Here is a 21,038-nt window from a genome sequence, read left to right as displayed (position 1 = left end):
CAGATTCCCATTTGTTTATATCTTCATGGAGATTTTCTATTTTTGTTTGTTTCAAGTATGTTATTTTTATGATGGCTGCTTTCAAATCTTTGATAATACTAACATTTGTACCACCTTGGTGTTGACATTTGTTTATCATTCAGTTTGAATTTTTTTTTTTTTTTTTGGCCACTCCAGTGGCATGTGGAATTACCTGGTTCAGTGATTGAACCTGAGACACAGCAGTGACAATGCTGAATCCTTAACTGCTGTGCTAGGCTGCCAGGGCACTCTTGAGATTTTGATTCCTTATGAGGAATGATTTTTTTTTTTTTATTGAATCCTGGACATTTGGGCTATTAATGTTGTAACACTAGATTTTATTTAAATCTTTGCTATCACAGGTTTTCTTACACAATTCTGGTGGATGAAACATGGCACTGCCTAGCAAGGGGTGCCTAACTGCTGTTGGGTTTAGAAGTCCAGGTCCTCCACTGAGCCTCTGACAACTAGTGGTGAAGATGGAGGGGATTTTCTCATTGTGTTACTACTGGGAAGAGGTGGGGTTCAGGCCCCTCACTAGGCCTTTGGTGATACCATCCCAGTTGGGTCACCTTGTTGCTGCTATGTACCTTTGGTTCACAGGTGTTGAGGGAAGGGGTCCATTTTGCCCCCACACAACGGTGAAAAAGTCTTCACTAGTTTCAAATACTGTTCAGTGCGGGACGGGAAGGAGCTCTTTGTTTTAACAACGTCATGAGGGTGGAACACTAGACTATGTATGTGGCCTTCACTGAAACTCTGAGATCATGTGCTTATTACTACTGAATGGTGAACGTGCTGTCTCTCTGATAGAACTCGTTTACCCAACGAGAAGAGGATGGGCTGCCTTGTTACTGCTGGGTGTGAGTGAAATTCAGGCTCAGAATGGAATTTTTAGCTCCCCATTTGGCCTGCTCTGACACCACCCTAGGAGAGGGATTAGCTGTGCATCATTACAGCCTGGCAAGATTAGAAGTCGAAGCTGTCTACTTGACCATTGCTGATGAGGGTGGAGAGTAGGGGCTTCAGTTTTTATCTATGGTGTTTGGCTGGAATAGAAATGGTTATTGGAGTTCCCATCGTGGCTCAGTGCTTAATGAATCCGACTAGGAACCATGAGGTTGAGGGTTTGGCCCTGGCCTTGCTCAGTGGGTTAAGGATCCGGCATTGCCGTGAGCTGTGGTATAGGTTGCAGAGGCGGCTCGGATCCCACGTTGCTGTGCCTGTGGCATAGGCCGGTGGTTACAGCTCCCATTTGACCCCTAGCCTGGGAACCTCCATATGCTGCGGGAGCAGCCCAAGAAATAGCAAAAAGACAAAAAAAAAAAAAGAAATGGGTATTATCCAAAATTGTTTTGTATTGTTAGGGTGCCCTTGTCCTTTGGTTAGAGTAGATTCTTGGCGGGGGGGGGGGGGGGGGGGGGGGGGGGGGCTTTTCCGTTTTCCCCCTCTTGTCTGTCCCTATTAGTATTTCTGTAAATGTATGTAATATGAAAATCTTATTTCTCACTTGCTTTTATTTTAAAATAAGAGCTGAAGTAGGGAATTTTGATTCTAGGATAATTAGAACTAATGTCTTCGGAGAGTTGGTGTCTTCCTTATTTTTTTGATTGAAGTATAGCTGATTTACAGTGTATAAGTTTCAGGTGTACAACACAATGATTCATAATTTTTACAGATAATACTCCATTATATTATATAACATTATAAAATAATGGTTGTATTCCTTATGCTGTGTAATATATCCTTGTGGTTTATTTTATACATAGTAGTTTGTACTTCTTAATCCCTTGCTCCCATTTTGCCCCTTCCCCCTTCTCCCCACTGGTAAAACATAGTTTGTTCTCTGAGTGTTTCTAATTTTGCTCTATTTTATTTTTTACATTCTACTTGTAAGTGATAACATAGGATATTTGTCTTTCTCTCTCTGACTTTCCCTCTAGGTCCAACCATGTCATTAAAAATGGCAAAATTCCATTCTTTTTATGGCTGAGTAATATTCTGTTGTGAATGTGTGTGTACGTGTACCATATCTTCTTTATCCATTCATCTGTTGATGGACACAGGTTGCTTTCGTATCTTGCCTATCATAAATAATGCTGTTATGAACATTGGGGTGTCTGTATCTTTTTGAATTAGTGTTTTCATTTTCTTTAGATATATATACCCAGGAGTGGAATTGCTGGATCATACGGTAGGTCTGTTTTTGTTTCTGAGGACTCTCCATACTGTTTTTCACAGCGGCTTCACCAATTTACTTTGCCACCAACAGTGTGCAAGGGTTCATTTTTTCCACATTCCTGCCAACATACGCTATTTGTGGTCTTCTTGAATTTTGGTTCTAGGACAATTAGAACTAATGTATTCAGAGTTAGTACCTTCCTTATTTTAAAAATGAGATTTTTCCCCAACTTTTTCTCTTATATCATAAGAGGTGGTTAGGCCTGCTGCCTCTTTCCCAAAAGGCTTTCATACAATCCGGGTTTATTCTTACATTTTCTATCTTTGGCTTTTATATGTATTTTTTTCTAACCTCAACCTTTAAAATTGTGAAAACTTCTAGAAAGTGAGTTGAGATTAAGCTTCTACAAGCAAAGAACAAAATACAATTCTAATTTGGTATATGGAGAGGCTTGGAGATTTTTGCCCCAAACTTTAGAGACCCCAATACTGCTAACCTGAAGTAAAATATAAGACCAAAAGGGTGTGTGTCTGTGTATATGTGCTGGGGAGTTGGTAGAGTCAGTGAAGACAAGTGATGTTGTCTATGTGAGTTTGGCATCTCTTCTGCAAGGTTTTCTTGTTATAGGTGGAAATTTTACTGTCTTAACAATTATAACTCCAGTATTTTCATGTGGAGAATTAAAGATTGAAGTAAACCAGAAGCAAGACACAATGAAAATAGAGTGATAGCAGAAGTTTATTGGCTTGTCTTCTATGTCTTTGGGGTATTTATGTGCCACCCATCCATTTCACCTGATAAGATGAAGAGAATCTAGAATATGAGGTCCAGTATAGGTTGAGGAAACATGGTTTTAGATTAAATAAATTACGCTCTGAATGTTGAGGAAGAGGGCTTGTGAGCCCTTGAACAAGTAATTTATTGTTTTATTTTATTTTTGTCTTTTGTCTTCTCAGGGCCGCACCCACGGCATATGGAGGTTCCCAAGCTAGGGGTCAAATCAGAACTACAGCTGCCGGCCTATGCCACAGCCACAGCAATGCCAGAGCTGAGCCACATCTGTGGCTTACACCACAGCTCACGGCAGTGCTGGATCCTTAACCCACTGAGCAAGGCCAGGGATCGAACTCGCAACCTCATGGTTCCTAGTCAGATTCGTTTCTGCTGCACCATGATGGGAACTCCTTGAGCAAGTAATTTAATTCAAATGTGTTTCTTCATCTATATCTGTTGTAATTTGTTTTTTGATCACAACATCTTCTTCCCACTCTCTCAATTGCTTTTAGTGGATGCTGAATATGAAGGGACCTAAGGATAGACCTTTGGTATTTGAATCTTTTTTATTTTTTTCTTTTTATGGCCACACCTATTGAATATGAGGGGTTGAATTGGAGCTGTAGCTGCTGGCCTACACCACAGCCACAGCAAGCAACATGGGATTTGAGCCATGTCTGCGACCTACACCACAGTTCACAGCAACATCAGATCCTCAACACACTGAGAGAAGTCAGGGATTGAACCACATCCTCATGGACACTAGTCAGGTTCTTAACCCACTGAGCCACAACAGGAACTCCTGGTATTTGAATCTTGACATTGAGTACTGGGTGTGAGTTTCATGCAGCATACTCCCTAGATCAGTGGTTTTCAAGCTTAATTAAGCTTCAAAATCACAGGGAGGGCTTGTTAAACTAGATTGCTGGGTCCAATTCCTTCCAGTTTTTTATTCAATAGATCTGGGGTGGAGCTGAGACTCTGCAGTTCTAACAAGGTCCAGGTGATACTAATGCTGCTCATCAGGGACCACACTTTTGAGAACTGTTCTGGATCAGAGTTTTTGCAAATAAAGCTTTATTGGAATAGAGACACCTGTGTGCCTATTATCTATGACTGCTTTCATGCTACACATTTTGGCAGTTGAGTAGTTGCAATAAATATGGCATGTCCTATAAGCCTAAAATATTTACTGTTTGGCCCTTTACAGAAAGTTTGCTGACTCCTGTTTTGATAATTCTCCTAATCTGACTATGTACACAAACTCAGGTTGTCAAAATAACAGATAAAAGAGGAGGAATTGGTACTCCAGAGGCTGCTTTCCTTGCTAGTTGTGCTTCCACGGTTGCCGAGATACTTAATGTTGATATCTACCCACTTTGTTTACTTAACAAACACATGGCAATATGCTGGCCAATGGGTATTTAAACAAAATATAATAAATGGTCAGACTTTATGTTGTAGCTCAGTGGGTTAAGAACCATACATTGCCTCTCTGAGGATGCAGTTTCGATCCCTAGCCTTGCTCAGTGGGTTAGGGATCCAGCGTCACTGTAAGCTGTGGTATATAGGTCATAGATGTAGTATATAGGTCATAGATCTGGTGTTGCTGTGGTGTAGGCCAGCAGCTGCAGCTCTTATTTGACTCCTGGTCTGGGAACTTATATAGCTGCAGGTGTTGCTGTAAAAAAATAAAATAAAATAAAAAATAATAAAATCACTGGAATTTCCATAAAGTAGATAAATGAGTTGCCCTTCTCTAGGACTAGATTTTCATTAACTTGTCATTTAAATCATTCATCTTCTGAGGCATATAGCCAAATTTTGTTATGCAACTAATATTTCTAAATACCGTCAATAAAACTTCATGGGCTCATTGACATCTTATAGTTCCCTCCTTATTTATTTCAGCTACATTGAAGTGCAGTGCTTTCCTAATTAGATATGGTGAGGGATACAGTTTTGAGATATTTCTAGAATCATATGTAAAACCTAACTATTTGCCTTGTTTTCTTGAGGTATTGTCACCTCTGACTAGACAATGTGCAGTTTACATTTTCGAGTTTTAGAATTCCCTATGTCTGACTAGCAATGAGTTTTCTTTGGCCAGTACGTGTATGATATATATTTTCCATTATGATACTTTCAAACAATCTATATTCTTTAAAGTTTCTCTCACTAGGCAAATACTTGGGTGTTTTTCCTTTTATCCGGTATGATAATATTTAAAGTAATTGGGATCTGTAGTCCAGTTACAGTTAATGTGAATACTGCTACATTATGTTTACCATTTTACTATTTGTTTTCTGTGACCCAGGTGTTTTCAGTGCCTTTTTCCTTTTCTTTTGAATTAACTGTAATGATTTATTTTACCTTAGGTTACCCTAGTTATATATTCTTATGCTGGGAATTATAATATGTGTCACCGACTTATTATATACCCTTTGTTAATCAGGTATTTATGCAGTCTTTATAGGAGGTTATCACATGTACCTTTGACCATCTGTAGAACTTTAGAATACTTTTAACTTCATTTGCCTATTTATGCCTTTTGTTTTAATTTTATGTATGTTAAATCACACAAGACATTAGAATTAGTATCCAGTGAATATTTGTATCTACCCTCACTGTTCGCATTTTCTTTGCTTATCATTTCTCCAATTTCATTTTTTTCCCTCTAGGATCTTTTTTTTTTTTTTTTTACTACTTGAAGAAATTCCTTTAATATTTCCTTTAGTGCTTCTTGATAATAAATTCAGATTTTTTTTCTGAAAAAATATCAAATTTAAATGTTAAATATTTTCATTTAGTATAGATTTCTAGATTGCCTTGTTGTAGCACTTAAAAATATTCCATATCTCCTGGCTTCCATGTATTTTTTTTTTTGAGAAGTTTGCAAGTCTTACGTCTTTTTTCTGTGAGTAAGGATTTTTGTTTTCAGTTTTCAGCAATCTTACTATGGTTAATTTTCCGTTTTGTTTTGTTGTGTTCATTTGTTTTACTTTTTAATTCTGCTTGACATTCTTGAACTTAACTGTGGGATAATATTTTTCATCAGTTTTGGAAGATTCTTGGCTGTTATCTTTTCAAATATTGGTTCTGCCCCATTTTCTCCCTTTCTGGGGATCCAATTATGTATTATTATTATTAAATTTTTGATAATGCTTCTTATATCTTTTTTTTTTTTGTCTTTTTAGGGCCACACCTGAGGCATATGGAGGTTCCCAGGCAGGAGTCAAATCAGAACTGTACCTGCAGGCCTACGACACAGCCATAGCAACTTGGGATCAGAGCCATGCCTGCAACTTACACCATTGCTCATGGCAATGCCAGATCCTTAACCCACTGAGCAAGGCCAGGGATTGAACCTGAGTCCTCATGGATACTAGTTGGGTTCATTACTGCTGTGCCACAATGGGAACGCCCTTAATATTTTTAATCTGTTATCTATTTTGCATATCCTTTATTCTTTTGGACATATTAATTGTATTTAAGATAGTTGTCAGTTAATACCAACATTTGGATTATCTCTTTTGCTACTTGTTTTTCACTGGGTTTTTGTTCATGAGTTCCTATCTCTTGACTTGCCAGTTATGCTCAACTGGATATTTTGCTTTAAAAAATTTTTCTTGGGTGTCATTCTTTTCTTCACTATGCCAACAGTGATGTGTGATCAGCTTAATCTAATCAGTGGCTAGGTTGATTCAAGGTCAAATTATAGTTCTGAAGAAACTTAGTTTACCTCTTGATTATCCTTGGCCCACTAAGCTTTTTGACTAGGAACCTTTCCACATAGGCACAAGAATCTGTAAATGTCCTAAAGGGAAAACTCCCCCTCAGTTGAAAGTCCTAGATCTTCAAAAGCTCTGCTGCAACATTCCAGAGTCTCAGCCTCCTTCCTTTGCTTAGAATTGGCAGGTGCCTCCAAGGTAAAATAAGCTCTAAATATTAGGTTACTTTTTAAAAGTTTCTCACTCCTGGAGTCTTAGTCTCTCCTTTTTTTGTTACCTTAGCAGATCTCATCTGTTTTCACATAAGTTGTTTCTGTATGTTATCTCAGAGGGAACACTGATCATGAATTTATTCCAGCTAGGGCAACCACCAGTCTCTGTTTGCCCAGCTGTTCTACTTTAACGCTGAAGATCTTACATCCTAGTAAACTTCTTTCCCAGGCAAACTGGGACACCTGGTTACCCTAACTCCCAGCCATCCAGAAACAAAAGCTAGAAAATCTAATCTAGCATGAAACTGATATGTAGGAAGATGTTTTTAATAAAACTCATGTGAAAAGGTTAATTTTTGCATTGCCATTGTATGTTAATTTACTTCACAATTGTTTTAGCCAATATTTTCACGAATAAGATAATGTTCCAGGAAAATGCATATAATTACTGTTTAGAAATTATACCTACAAAAGATGAAAAAAAATCTAATGTTGACTTTTCCTAAGCAAAAATTTGATAATAGCTGTGGCTTTGTTTTTGAAATTGTTTTCTCTTTTTCTCTCTAGAATTGATTCAAATTTTTATACAAACTCTAGTTTTCTCCCCTTTTTAGTTTTTTAACTTAAAAATCTTTGTCTCTTGATCAGACATGTGTGTCCAAATAAAAATTCAAGCTGGCCAGTATATCCTGGCAATGACCTCAGTGCTCCGAGGGATTCATAGCTTAGAAGCACCACAGAAAATGAAATAAGAGGCACATTTTGTGTTCTATGGGGCAAAAAATTGTACTAGGTCACCTCAAGAAGTAACTTGTTTCATTTTTAGGCATTGTATCTTCATTTGCATTTAAGTTTTGTCTACTAAATAAACTACCAAGGCAGATGTTTTTCTTTATTAATGGAGGTGATAGTTTTTAAAGGCTAGATTATCAGATATATGATATATTCATCAGGCACTTATCTGCCTTGTGATAGCTCTTGTGCTGTCTTAAGTTATATTTTACCATATGTTTTTAAATTTTAATTTCTTATTTTGCCAATTAGAATATAAGCTCTTCTAATATTAATTCCTTAAAGCCCATGTACAGATTTTTATTTAGTTTCCAAAACAAGGACTGAATTTTCAACTGGCAGGGCTTGATGGAGATGTAGCTTTAATTCTTTTAGTTACACATGGCCAGTAGTAATGCATTTTTATATACATCCATTACCTTACTGAACTCCAAGGGTAATAATCCAAAGGAAAGAATGTTGCTGGATATTTTAAGAAATCTGGATGACTATCTCAACTCTGCTGCTAACTGCACCAAAGCAGAGCAATTTAAGTTTTTCCCTGTAAAAAATTAAGGATTTGAAGGTGATAGTTTCTAATGTCCCTTCTAACTCTCCCCCCGCCCCAAAGAAAAAGATACTGCTTTCTGAAGAAGCTAGCGTGGAAGATGTTCTGTTTGATATATGCAAGCCCTAATCCATTTTGTCTTAAGCCCATGAACCACATGTGATTATAACACTCCTGAGCTCCCTACTAGCTTTAATTTTAAGAGTCAAAAGAGAGAAGTTGTTTTTATTGGTAACTTTTCTTAAATCTATTGTGTTCAGTTCTTTTTTTCTATGCTCTCCTGTCTTCACCTCTAATTTTCCCCCATGGTTTTCTGTAGAAATTACACTGAAAAGATTTTCAGAGTTACAATTCACATTAGAATCACTCTTATCTAAAGGTACATATAATAAGGAGAGAAAAACTGGGAGATGGATATTATTTCAAGGTTATATCTCGGTGAAGTTGGGATAGTTTGGGCTGGTATAGTTAAATTTTATTTTATTTATTTATTTATTTATTTATTTTTGTCTTTTTGCTATTTCTTGGGCCGCTCCCGCGGCATATGGAGGTTCCCAGGCTAGGGGTCCAATCGGAGCTGTAGCCACCGGCCTACGCCAGAGCCACAGCAACGCAGGATCCGAGCCGCGTCTGCAACCTACACCACAGCTCACGGCAATGCCGGATGTTAACCCACTGAGCAAGGGCAGGGACCGAACCCGCAACCTCATGGTTCCTAGTCGGATTCGTTAACCACTGCGCCACGACGGGAACTCCTAAATTTTATTTTTAATAAACAAAAAATAGAAATATATTTTGCAAGAAGAAAGGCATATATCTCTTAAGTCTCATCTTGAAGATCCTTTGTTGGCCTCACAGTTGGCCATCTATAATGGGTGGAATAACCAGAAACCATAAACTGGTGGCCCAGGTACTGTATTTGGCCTGGAGAGAAGTTTTATTTGACCCATGTAATTTTTTTAAACATTGATTTAGTTGATTATATTTTAATAGTTAAGTTTCACATTCAAATTTCTGGCTTCTTTTGTAAAATTGGACAATATTTCAGTAATAAACACAATCGATTGGACCTAAATAGCTTCTCCTTTCAGATGAAGACATTCTTTGATTCACTCCACTTAGGCCTGCTTTACTTAGGTTTACTGTTGAATCTCTGTAGGTATTTGAATTTGCAACCCATTTGAACACTTAAAAATTAGCATTTCTTTTGACATTTCTGGACAATTTTAGTGACATGCCCTAGCCATGCCTCAGTTATGTGCTTTTTGTCCCCATGGTATTTTCCAAAATTTTCTGAAGTTTCTGGGAGCACTTAACTTTGTACCATTGGTTCCAGAACTTACTCTGTTACAAGTTCAATAATAGTAGCCAGGTCCTTAATCTAGTTTCAGGCAGTAGAAGTGAGGCAAATATTTCAACCCATCCAAGCATATCTCCTGTCATCCTCACCTTTCCCATCTAAAAAGAACTCAAAGTAAGATTTCCTATATCTGTATAAGTTGGATTAAAACTTGTGTTCAATTTACAACTTCCCAAGGGAGTGTCTTAGACTTCCTTCATATATTGCACAGATAATAATGCTGTATAGGACTTGCTTTTCTGCATATTTGCTACCAAAAGGAACTTTCTCAGATTCTATTTATCTCAGTAATGCCTTTTTCCTTTATGAGGCTATACCAGCAACTTTAATAGTGCACTCCTATTTGTCTTACATTCAATTCATTGCATCCTGAGTCTAAGAGTTTGACAGGCATGATGAAACTAGACTTAGTTCCGGGGTGCCTTCTAGAGGCATCTGGTACTAAACCTGAGATCTAGAGTTCTGAATGGTAGCTCTGCAGAGCATACTACCATGTCTGCATCAATTAAGCACTCAATTATATACTTGTTGAATGGATGAGTGGTAGAAATCATCACTTTTCACCTTAAAACCCAGTCTCTTTTGGTCTCATCCTTGCTGTATTGCAGAAAGGAATAACACACCTTTCTTCAAAAGTTTACCTAGACCTAACTTTTGGCTTTCTTAAAGGCACAGTATTCAGTTTTCTATAGTATTTTATCCAGAAAATGTCTAAAGTTTTTCTTCAGATTTCACTTTTTCTATGAATTCTGAAAATTTTCTGCTTTTTTCACTTTTTTCCCAGGACTGTCACCATTTTTTCCTCCCTGTTTAGTAGCGCTTCCCCCCCTTGCACTAAACTTTCGAGCATCTCAGTTCTTTGAACACATGATCCTTTATGTCTGGTATTGTCCCCACCCCCAGTCCAATCTAAATATAACTTTCCTCTGGCCAAGGAAGCCCAGAAGAACTGCCCCCATACAAGTGATTTAAATCACCTCCAGGCTCATGTTGCTCTCTTCCTCTCTTGCTCTTTCTCTGTCTCTATCTCACCTCCCCAGTCTCCCTGTGCCTGTGTTTTCTCTACATCTGTGCACCTATCTCTTATCTCTTAGTAAACCTTGCCAGTGCTTTATCCACACCTATCTTCTCTCTCTTCTCTCTTTACATAAACAGATATTTGCCTCACTAAAAATAAATAATTAAATGTTGCCTCTCAAGGTAGGCTTTCTCATGAAAGAATCACCCGTCTTGTGAATGAGTGAGTAACGTTGCCTACTTTATTGCATGTGAAAGAAAACTTTAATGAAGGAAATTTAGTGTGTTTCTTCTCCTCTTTTTCTCCAAATCTTTTCACCCACCTAACCCGGATTAAGAGGCATGAAGAAGAATTACTGAAATAGTGTGAGATATATAATGTAAATTTAGTACCCAGGCAAACCAAGACTGAGTAAAAGCAGCTCAGCAGACACCCTGTTTGCATGGTGGTTGAGGTATTTAATTTTCATTAGAAGCCTGGAGATATTATTTGCAATTACACACAAATTACAAATTAGGAAACTAAAATTCAGAAGTAACTTGGCACTCATAATCATGCTTAAAATTTTCTGTGGTGGATAGTTTTCAAATAAACAAAAAGCCAAAGAAAAAGATCCTGTAAGTGTTAAGATCTGAGTAATATGAAATGACTAGAATTTTTAAATTTTCAGGTAGAACCACGGACTATTGGGGGATGGTAGCATTGTAGTGAACTACGATCACCTAGCCTAATCTTTAAATATTGTGAACTTGAGGTTTAGAACTAATTAAAATGGAATCGTGACTTAATCACTTTAGAGATTAGGATAGCCCACTGTAAAGAAAAATGTTATCTGTGTTTAAAATATGTTTATGATGAAAAGAGGCTATTGAAAGCTACTGTTTAGGAATTTCAGTAACTAGTTAAGCAAGAAAAACATGTCTGTTTTTCTTCTCCCTAGCTGTGGTCCACAAAGCACCAAATGAAAATGAGGCTTTTTGTTTTGTAGCTGTATGTGTTTCTTTTCCCTGTATCCTGTGGGTGATGAAATACCTTAATTGTGAAGTCCAGATTTCTGATTAAGCAATTTGTTCTTAGTGGGCTTTTAAATCAAGTGTTATCTCTGAGCTTTGAGAGTTAAGGCTGCCAAAATTTAAATGAGGAAGAAAAACACTCATTTTGATCCCTACTGACATTAAGTTTTAAGGCGTTGCAGTTGTAAAGCATAAATACTAAAAATAATTCATTTTTTAAAAATAAAGATTGCTATTTTAAATATTTTCTATGCAGAGAAAAACAATGCAATCTGATGTATATATAGTAACATTTGATTTGTATTATAAGTTCAAGTTAGAACCTTAAAGATAACTTTTTATTTTATGAAATTTTATTCTGTAGTTATTTTTAAGAAATTACCCTTTATATTATGAAGTCCATAATATAAAAAGACTACATATCTTAGTTTCCTTGGGTAAATAGTTTGGTTAATGAAATAATAACAAGTTTCAAGACTATATATTTTTTAAATTATTGAAGGAAACTTTTTGAAGTTTTAGTTTTAAGTTAAACCATTAAAGTTTCTATTTTTAAAATTGTCATATAGTATTTAAATATACTAATACTTAGCTATAAATCCCAATATAGAGCACTAAGGGGATGGAGAGGGGGGTATTGGTGAAACTATTAGCTTGGTAAATTGATTAAATTCTCTTAACCCTATAATTTTATGCATAGAGCACCTTGTACTGTGAAAATAACTGTTCTTAGATTTTATTGTAACTAGACTGTTCAGGTTGCTTAGAGGAAACAAACATTCTGAATTTTAATAAAATAAACTCATTTATTTGATTTATGTGTATTTTTATTCAAATTAGATTTTAAATGGATTAAGCCAAGTATTAAGGAACTTTACCTGCATGGTATCTTTGAGATCTAATGAGATCTTTATGAGTGTCACCTTGTGAATAGTTTCTGAATTTGTAAATGTGTGCCCTATATTCCCAAAATATGTTTATTTTGCCCATCATGTTGCTGTATGCTAAGCACTCTGAGTGAGAGACAGTATCCCTGCAGTCAAGAAGTTTACCATCTGTCTATTTAAATGGGAGTATTTACTATATAGAATTTTCAAATTTTGCAAATATTTGCAAATCAATTTTTTTAGAAATCAAGGCCATAATAATCACAGAGATCACCAAATTCAGACTTAGTGGAGAAGGATAAGGGAGGGTTGAAAGTTGTCAGAAAACACATAGGAAATGGTGTAGACAAGGAAAAAAGAATAAACCATAAGACGAACTCAAGAGTAGAGTGTAAGGAGCATGTATGATGAGATTGAAGAGACTGGAGGATTTACAAATGGTGGAAGACTTGAGCCACCAGGAATTTAGAGAAAGTGTAGGGGACAGTCAGTGAGGTTCTTTTAGTGAGGTTATAAGGAAAGAAGATAGTTTTTGAAATATTATTCTAGTAACTGAGTGGATTAAGAGCTAATTGACAATGAAGCTACTTTGAAATGGATCAGATGTGAAGAAATTACACAAGAAGTTCATAGTTTTGAAATATAGAGAAGATACTAGACATGGAAAAACTCACAAAAAAAATTACATAAAGTCTTTTTTTTAGTGACTAAGGCATTTCAACTTTTTAACTAGTTAGGAATAGACACTGGTAAATTATAACTGATTTAAACCAAAGTCTAGAGGACCTTTGGGCATGTTAAGAAGTAGGCTATAGAAATCCCAAATAAGAGAAAGGGGAAAGTGGGCAGTTTAGGAAACTGGCTTAAATATTTCATCAGGGTCCTGGGATTTTTCTGTCTTTTCTCTCAGTCTTGGAATGAAGGCTATTCTTCATCTTCATGAATATTTCCATAGTTTCAAGACAGCTTCTTTGTCTCCAGATGTCACCTTTGTGTTCCATACTAGAAGAAAAATGAAGAAACGAGAAAAGATGGGGCCTGATTCAGCAGAGAAAAAACTTTTCATCTCATTGACTTGAACTTTTCATATGACTACCTCTGGTTAAAGAAGATTTTGGAAAAATGATTTTTAAAACTTTATTGAGAAATAATTGACAAATTGTATGTATTTAACTTGTGCAGTGTGATGATTTGATATACATTGGGGAATGATTACCAATATCAAGATAATTAACATCCATCACCTTAGATAATTAACTTTTGGTGAGAATGCTTAATATCTACTTTCAGCAATTTTCAAGTATACAGTACTATGTTATCATATAAGTGATAAGCCAGATAAAGTAAGACAAATACTGTATTATTTCACCTAACATAATGCCCTCCAGTTTCATCCATGTTTTCTCAAATGGCAGGATTTCATTTGCTCATGGCTGAATAATATTATTAAATATATAAAATTTTCTTCATCCATTGAAGGACATTTAAGTCGATTCCATATTTTGGCTATTGTGAATAATGCTGCAATGACCATGGTGTTCAGATATCTTTTTTTTTTTTTTTGGCTTTTTGCCTTTTCTAGGGCCGCTTCCGCAGCATATGGAGATTCCCAGGCTAGGGGTTTAATCGGAGCCATAGCCACCGGCCTACACCAGAGCCACAGCAACGCGGGATCCGAGCCGCATCTGCAACCTACACCACAGCTCACGGCAACGCCAGATCGTCAACCCACTGAGTGAGGCCAGGGATCGAACCCGCAACCTCATGGTTCCTAGTCGTATTCGTTAACCATTGCGCCACGACGGGAACTCTTTTTTTTTTTTCCAGATATCTTTTTGAGATGCTGATTTAAATTCTTTCAAATATACACCCAGGAGTGGAATTGCTGGATCATTTGGTAGTTCAATTTTTAACTTTTTGAGGAATTGCCGTACTGGTTTCCATAATGGCTATGTCAGTTTACATTCCCACCAACAGTATTAAGGTCTTCCTTTTTCCATATTCTCATCAACATTTGTTATCTTGTTGATACTAGCCATCTTTTTGCTTTTTAGGGCCACACCTGAGGCATATGGAAGTTTCTGGGCTAGTGGTCGAATTGGAGCTGCAGCTGCCAGCCTACACCACAGCCACAGAAATGCTGGATCCTTAACCCACTGAGCAAGGCCAGTCATTGAACCCACAGCCTCATGGATACTAGTTGGGTTTGTAACCTGCTGAGCCACAACAGGAACTCCTGGTAATAGCCATCTTAATAGATGTGGTGTGGTATCTCATTTTGGTTTTGTTTTGTATTTCCCTGGTGATTAGTGATGTTGAGCACCTTTTCATATACTTGTTGGTCATTTATATGCCTTTGGAAGAATACCCATTCAGATACTTTGCCCATTTTTAAATTGGTTATTTGCTTTTTTTGTCATTGTTGTTATTAGGTTACTTGAGGTTTTTTTTTAATATATTTTAGATATTAACTTCTTATCAGGTATGTAGTTTGCATATATTTTCTCACATTCTATAAGTTGCCTTTTTGATTTATTGATGGTTTTCTTTGCTGTGCAGAAGCTCTTTAGTTTGATGTAGTCCTTGTTTTTTTGTTTTTCTGGGTTTTTTTGCTTGTACTTTTGGTCTCTTATCTAAGAAATCATTGCCAAGACCAGTGTTGGGTTCGGGTTTCCCTGTGTTTTCTTCTAGGAGTTTTGGGGTTTCAGATCTTACATTTAAGTCTTTAACCCATTTTGTGTTAATTTTTGTGTGTGGTGTAAGAAAGGAATTCAGTTTCATTCTTTTGCATGTGGGTATCCAGGTTTCCCAACAACATTTTTGGAGAGTCTGTGCTTTCTCCATTGTGTGTTCTTGGTGCCCTTGTCAAAAATGAGTTGTCTGTATATGCATGGTTTTATATTTGGGCTTTCTCTCCTATTCCGCTGGTCTACATACCTGCTTTTATACCAGTACCATATTGTTTTGATTACTGTTGCTTTGTAATATAACTTGAAATCAAGAAATGTGATGCCTACAGCTTTGTTCTTCTTTCTTAGGATTATTTTGGATATTCAGGGTCTTTTGCAGTTCCATACAAATTTTAGGATAGTTCTATTTTCTGTGACAAATACCATTGGGTTTTTAATAAGGATTGCATTAAATCTGTAGATTGATTTGGGTGGTATGAACATTTTGACAAAATTGCTTCTTTCAATCCAAGAACACAAGATCTCTTTCCATTTATTTGTGTTTTCAGTTTCTTTCCTCAGTGTCTCATAATTTTCTGTGTTGAGGTCTTTTACATCCTCAGTTAAATTTTATTCCTAGGTATTTTATTGTTTTTGGTGCTATGTTTCTCTGAACACAGTCAAGATTCTATCATTAAAGGAAGAAGAAGCATATATCAGGTAGGTTTCTCTGGCAGAAGAGCTCTTTTGTAGAACCCACTAATTCTACAAAAGCATATCAAACCATAAAGTTAAGTGTCTTAACATATTAGGCTGGATGGAGTTCTTTCAGTTGTTTGAACACAGAATCAGGACATTTGTTACTGTTTTTCATTCTATTGCTTTCTCAGAAACTATGGCCTGGGAAACCCAGGTTTTATCAGTGAAAATGTGTAGAGAATACTTGTAATCAGAGGGCCAATTTATAAATATGAAAAGTAATGCATAAATATATGATTGCAAACATCTTAAAATTTTTATATTTTTATATTTCATGTTTATAGTTTTAACATCTAACATCTTAAATTATATTTTCAAAATTGTGGGTCATTTTATTCTCTTGATAATATCATTTGTGATCCCAGATGAAGTAACCTTCAAATTAAATGACCAGTATACTTAAAACAATTCAATTATAGGAAATAACCAGATAGACGATCAGGGTACCTAGTACATTTTGTTTCCCAAATGATTTGTGATGTAGGTGTAGGATTGTATAGCTAAAGATATTTAGCCAGTGAGATCATTGAATTGGAGAAATATTCCTAAAGGTTTTAAGAATGAGGCTCTAAAGGTATGTGGTTATTTGAAATAAACTTTGGAAAAGCCTCTGGTGATGCAGGAGAAGTTAAAATGTCTAGCCAAAAGATTGAATCACTGAAGAAGTGCAGAAAGAACTAGCAATAAACTTGCTAAGTGTCCTTTCTGGAAATGCAATCATTTTATTGTTACTCACATAAGTCTTCTAAAGTGCCTTGGGATATTACCAGTTATATAGATTCTATGCCCTTGAGTAATAAAATAATATGTTATTCTTAGTCATTTGGAATTTCAAATGTTGCCTTAGTTCTAGATGCAGCTGAGTCAGTTTTCTTTTTGGTTTCTAGGGGAGACCTCAAAGTAATTATATTTTCTTATATTATTATAGTTGAATAACTATGTAATAATGCTTCTTCACATATGGAAAATAATAGAGGTACAATATATAAATGATATTAAGATAATGTTTTTGGGTTCTGAAATCTTGTAAATAAGATAGTCCTCAAAGATTTTAATAAAACAAAAGACAAGTGTAGACATGGCTTGGGAATTTTGCCTTCTGGATGATTGACTTTGGCTCAGTTCATGGCAACATTGAGTGAGAGCTTAGTACTTAGTCTGTGGACAAGATAATGTATATTATTTCAGTACCTATTATTTTTAGGGCCCAATTCCTGAGATTGAGGGAAAACCATTAAAACACATTCTTTGCCCTTAAGAAGTTTATAGTTTGAAACTGTAGCACAGAGAATAACTCATGACACAGGACAGTTTACTGGTATTAAAGCCATCCCAGCCATAAAAACTATGCTGCTGCGATACTGCCTATTTTGGTTATTGCTGTGTACCAAATCACCCTAAAACTTAATGACTTAATAGCACTTTTGTTGTTTCTTGTGATTCTTTGGATTGGCTGGAGCTCAGCTAGGCTGTCCTGCTGGTTTCACCTGAAGTTTCATACCATTGCAGTCAGATGGTAACTAGGCTGGGATGTCCAAGTTGACTTCTTCACTCATGAATCTGGGCCTCAGGTCTCCTCCAAGTTAATTCTCTTCCCATAGTGTCTCATCCTTTAGAACATCCAAGAGTCAGGAAATAGATATTTTTAGTACTCTTAGGTATTTGGATCAGAATTACCAGAATATCCATTTTCGCCCCACTCTGTTGGTCAGATCGGTCACAAGACCAGACTGTGCTGGTGGGATGAGGTGGGGGAGTAAGTGGTTGATATAAATAACAGCAGATAGTAATGGAGGTACTTTTTGAGACCATCTTTGAAGATAAGCTAGCATACTGCTTGATTAGTGGTCTAGGCCTCAGTTGTTTTGGGAGCTCTAAGAAATAGAGGATTCTGTGAATTTGAGTGCCTAAGGGAGTCCCCAAAGATTAGCTAAGGCTCTTTCCTAAGTCAAAAAGTGGCATAGAGAAGATGTCAGAGATGGTAGGGATGAAGGAGGGACTTATAGTCCTCAAGAAGCATAGCGTTAAAAGCCTGATACAATTCCAAATATGGAGCATATTTAAAAAAAGAAAAGCCAGTGACTTTAAAATTGAACCATTATGAGCTTAGAAATAAGATGGCAAAATTTGATTTGGAAGAATTTTCTGTTGGTTACTATCAGATTTGAGATGTTATTCAGGCTGCCAGACAATGCCAGCCTAATGCATATGCAGCATGCGACTTTGGTGCAGGACAAATAACAAAAGACAAGTGTAGACATGGCTTGGGAATTTTGCCTTCTGGATGATTAACTTTGGCTCAGTTCATGGCAACATTGAGTGAGAGCTGATAACTCGGAGAGCAACTATAGATCTGAGAACAAATAAGTCTTGACTTTAGGATAGATATGTATGCTGTGAAATAAGCTATGTATACATAGCTATGAATTCTTAATGAAACAAATCATTAGCACTGCCCCTACTTTGGAATTTAAATGACAAAATTAATTCCAGGTATATTAAAGTTCTATTCATTCATTTATTTAACACTTTTTTTTTTGTCTTTTTGCCATTTCTTGGGCCGCTTCCACGGCATATAGAGGTTCCCAGGCTAGGGGTCTAATCAGAGCTGTAGCTGCCAGTCTATGCCAGAGCCACAGCAATGTGGGATCCGCACATCTGCAACCTATAGCACAGCTCACGGCAATGCCAGATCCTTAACCCACTGAGCACGGCCAGGCATCAAACCTGCAACCTCATGGTTCTCACTTAGTTGGATTCATTAACCACTGAGCCACGATGGGAACCCCAATACTTTTATTAACTATTTTATTAACTATTTGGAGTTTCAACTGTTTTAAAAGCTGTGAAGAAGAAATATACCTAATATATTCAAGGAACAGAAAAGAAAGTTAGGCTTGCTGGAGCATGTTGAAGAAGAGGTGAGTTAGGGCAGATGATTTGTGGCATCTGAAGCCATAATAAGGACTTCGAAATTTTATTCTGAGTGGGGAGAAAAGGTATTGGAATGTTTGGAGCAGGGAAGTGACCTGACTATAAATCACCTTTTATAAGGATCATTTCTGATTCTTGGTAGAGCAGAGACTACAGAGGAGCCAGGGCCAGGGAAATGTCGGGAAGCTATTACAACAGTCCCTGGGGATGATAGCAGCCTATAGTGCCAACTTTGGGCTGCACAACTCTTCACTTTTTTAACCCTCCTTTCCATCCATTTTATATCCTCTGTTGTTTCTTGCCCATTTTCCTCTTTTTCTTTCTTTTTTTTTTTTTTTGGCTGTGCCCATGACATGCAGAAATTCCATGGCCAGGGATTGAACCCATGCTATAGCACTGACAATGTCTGGCCCCTAACCCACTGAATAGGGAACTCCTCCTCTCCTATTTTTTTTCCTCATGCTATTTGTTTCTGACTTTCCCCTTTTCTTTCTCACTCATCATTTCTTTAGCTATATGCAAGCCTTACAAAGGCTACTTATTCCCATTCACTGATAGACTAATTCTTTACCCCTTTGAGGAGGCAAATAAAGGACCCAGTCTTTTCTAATTTACTTGGCCTAGGAAATATAATCTGATTTGGTTTTTCTATCCTACACAGGGTTCTGTAGAACTAATTCTCCTTGTGGCCTTGACTGCCACTGGAAAGATCTCAAGCTGTAAGGGCTCAAAGTAGGAAGCTATCAGTAAACACAGCATGCATGTCCTAAAGCTGGAACTGGCTGAGATCCTAACTCAGTTCTAAATTGCTATGCTTAAGAGTCTTGCTTGGTGCTGGTATTGACTGAGTGAATAGATGAATGAATGAATGGAAATAAACACTTGATGCAGAAGAAGAAGGATTTTCTGGTCTACACAACCTGATAGCCACGTATCCTTGTATACATAGCTAAAACTATGTATATCTTCTCAGTGGCTTTCACATCCTAGACCACGTCTAGGGACCTAGGTGTACAAGTGTGCTGGACAACACACCTTCCTCCTGAGACAGAATGGGCGTCTTTCAAGGTCAACATATTCCTGTTTGAGATTGCAACTATATTTAGTTTTATATATCGCTACCCTAGTAATGATAGGCTTCTCTTGTCATTTCTGTCATTAACTCTAGGAGGTAACAATTCAGGCAGTTAGATCTCCTGTAAACAGTAATAGAGTTAACAGGGCTGTGGCCAAGACCCCAAGAGAACAGAACCAGAGTAGATAATGCAACAGAGATTCTGGAACTGAGCATTTCTTAGGAGGGCTACTGTCAGAATTTCTGTGGCTAATTCTGTCATACAAATCGTGTTTCAAACTGTATTATTAAAACACTTAAATATTCACTAAAGACAAACTGAAGGGCATATAATACTTTCCCTTAATATAGGAATTGAAAGCAGAAAAGTGTTCCATGTGGTAAATAAAGTGCCATTAATTAATAAAAGGAGAGATGAGCACAGAGGTACATTGTGCTGATGGGAGACCCTGGTGCTTCTGTGTGTCTGAGATGGGTCTGTAGTTGGTGTATCAGTTCTTATTTTGACAAATCCATCACGAGATTAATTTATCCTATGTGCCCAGTTCAGTCAATGTGCACACATCTTTAAGTAAGGATGCTGTTCTATTTTGTAGGTGAAGGAACTTAGCAGTACATCAGTTAAATCCTTTAATTAAATTTTATTTTTAGGGACTTCTCGTTGTGGCTCAGTGGTTAAGAACCCGACTAGTATCCATGAGGATGAGGGTTCGATCCCTAGCCTTGTTCAGTGGGTCAAGGATCTGGCGTTGTCACAATCTGTGGCGTAGGTCATGGATGTGGCTCAGATCTGGCATGGCTGTGGTTGCGGCATGGGTCTGCAGCTGCAGCTATGATTCACCCCTAGCCTGGGAACTTCCATATGCTGTGGGTGTGGCTCTAAAAGACAAATTAAAAAATTATTTTTAAATCTTAGGATTTATGGAGAGAGCTAGGATAAAAGAATGCAGGGTATTTTCCCTAGTTGTGTGCAGAAAGGGAGATGTATGAATTGGGAAGAGCAGAGAGCTCTTTGACCCAGAACTTCATTTACAAAGAGTATCACATTTATATTGTTATTTTCA

The sequence above is a fragment of the Phacochoerus africanus genome, chromosome 2 (assembly GCF_016906955.1).
Source record: "Phacochoerus africanus isolate WHEZ1 chromosome 2, ROS_Pafr_v1, whole genome shotgun sequence".
NCBI classification, from domain to species: Eukaryota; Metazoa; Chordata; class Mammalia; order Artiodactyla; family Suidae; genus Phacochoerus; species Phacochoerus africanus.
Note: the sequence above shows the minus strand (reverse complement) of the source record.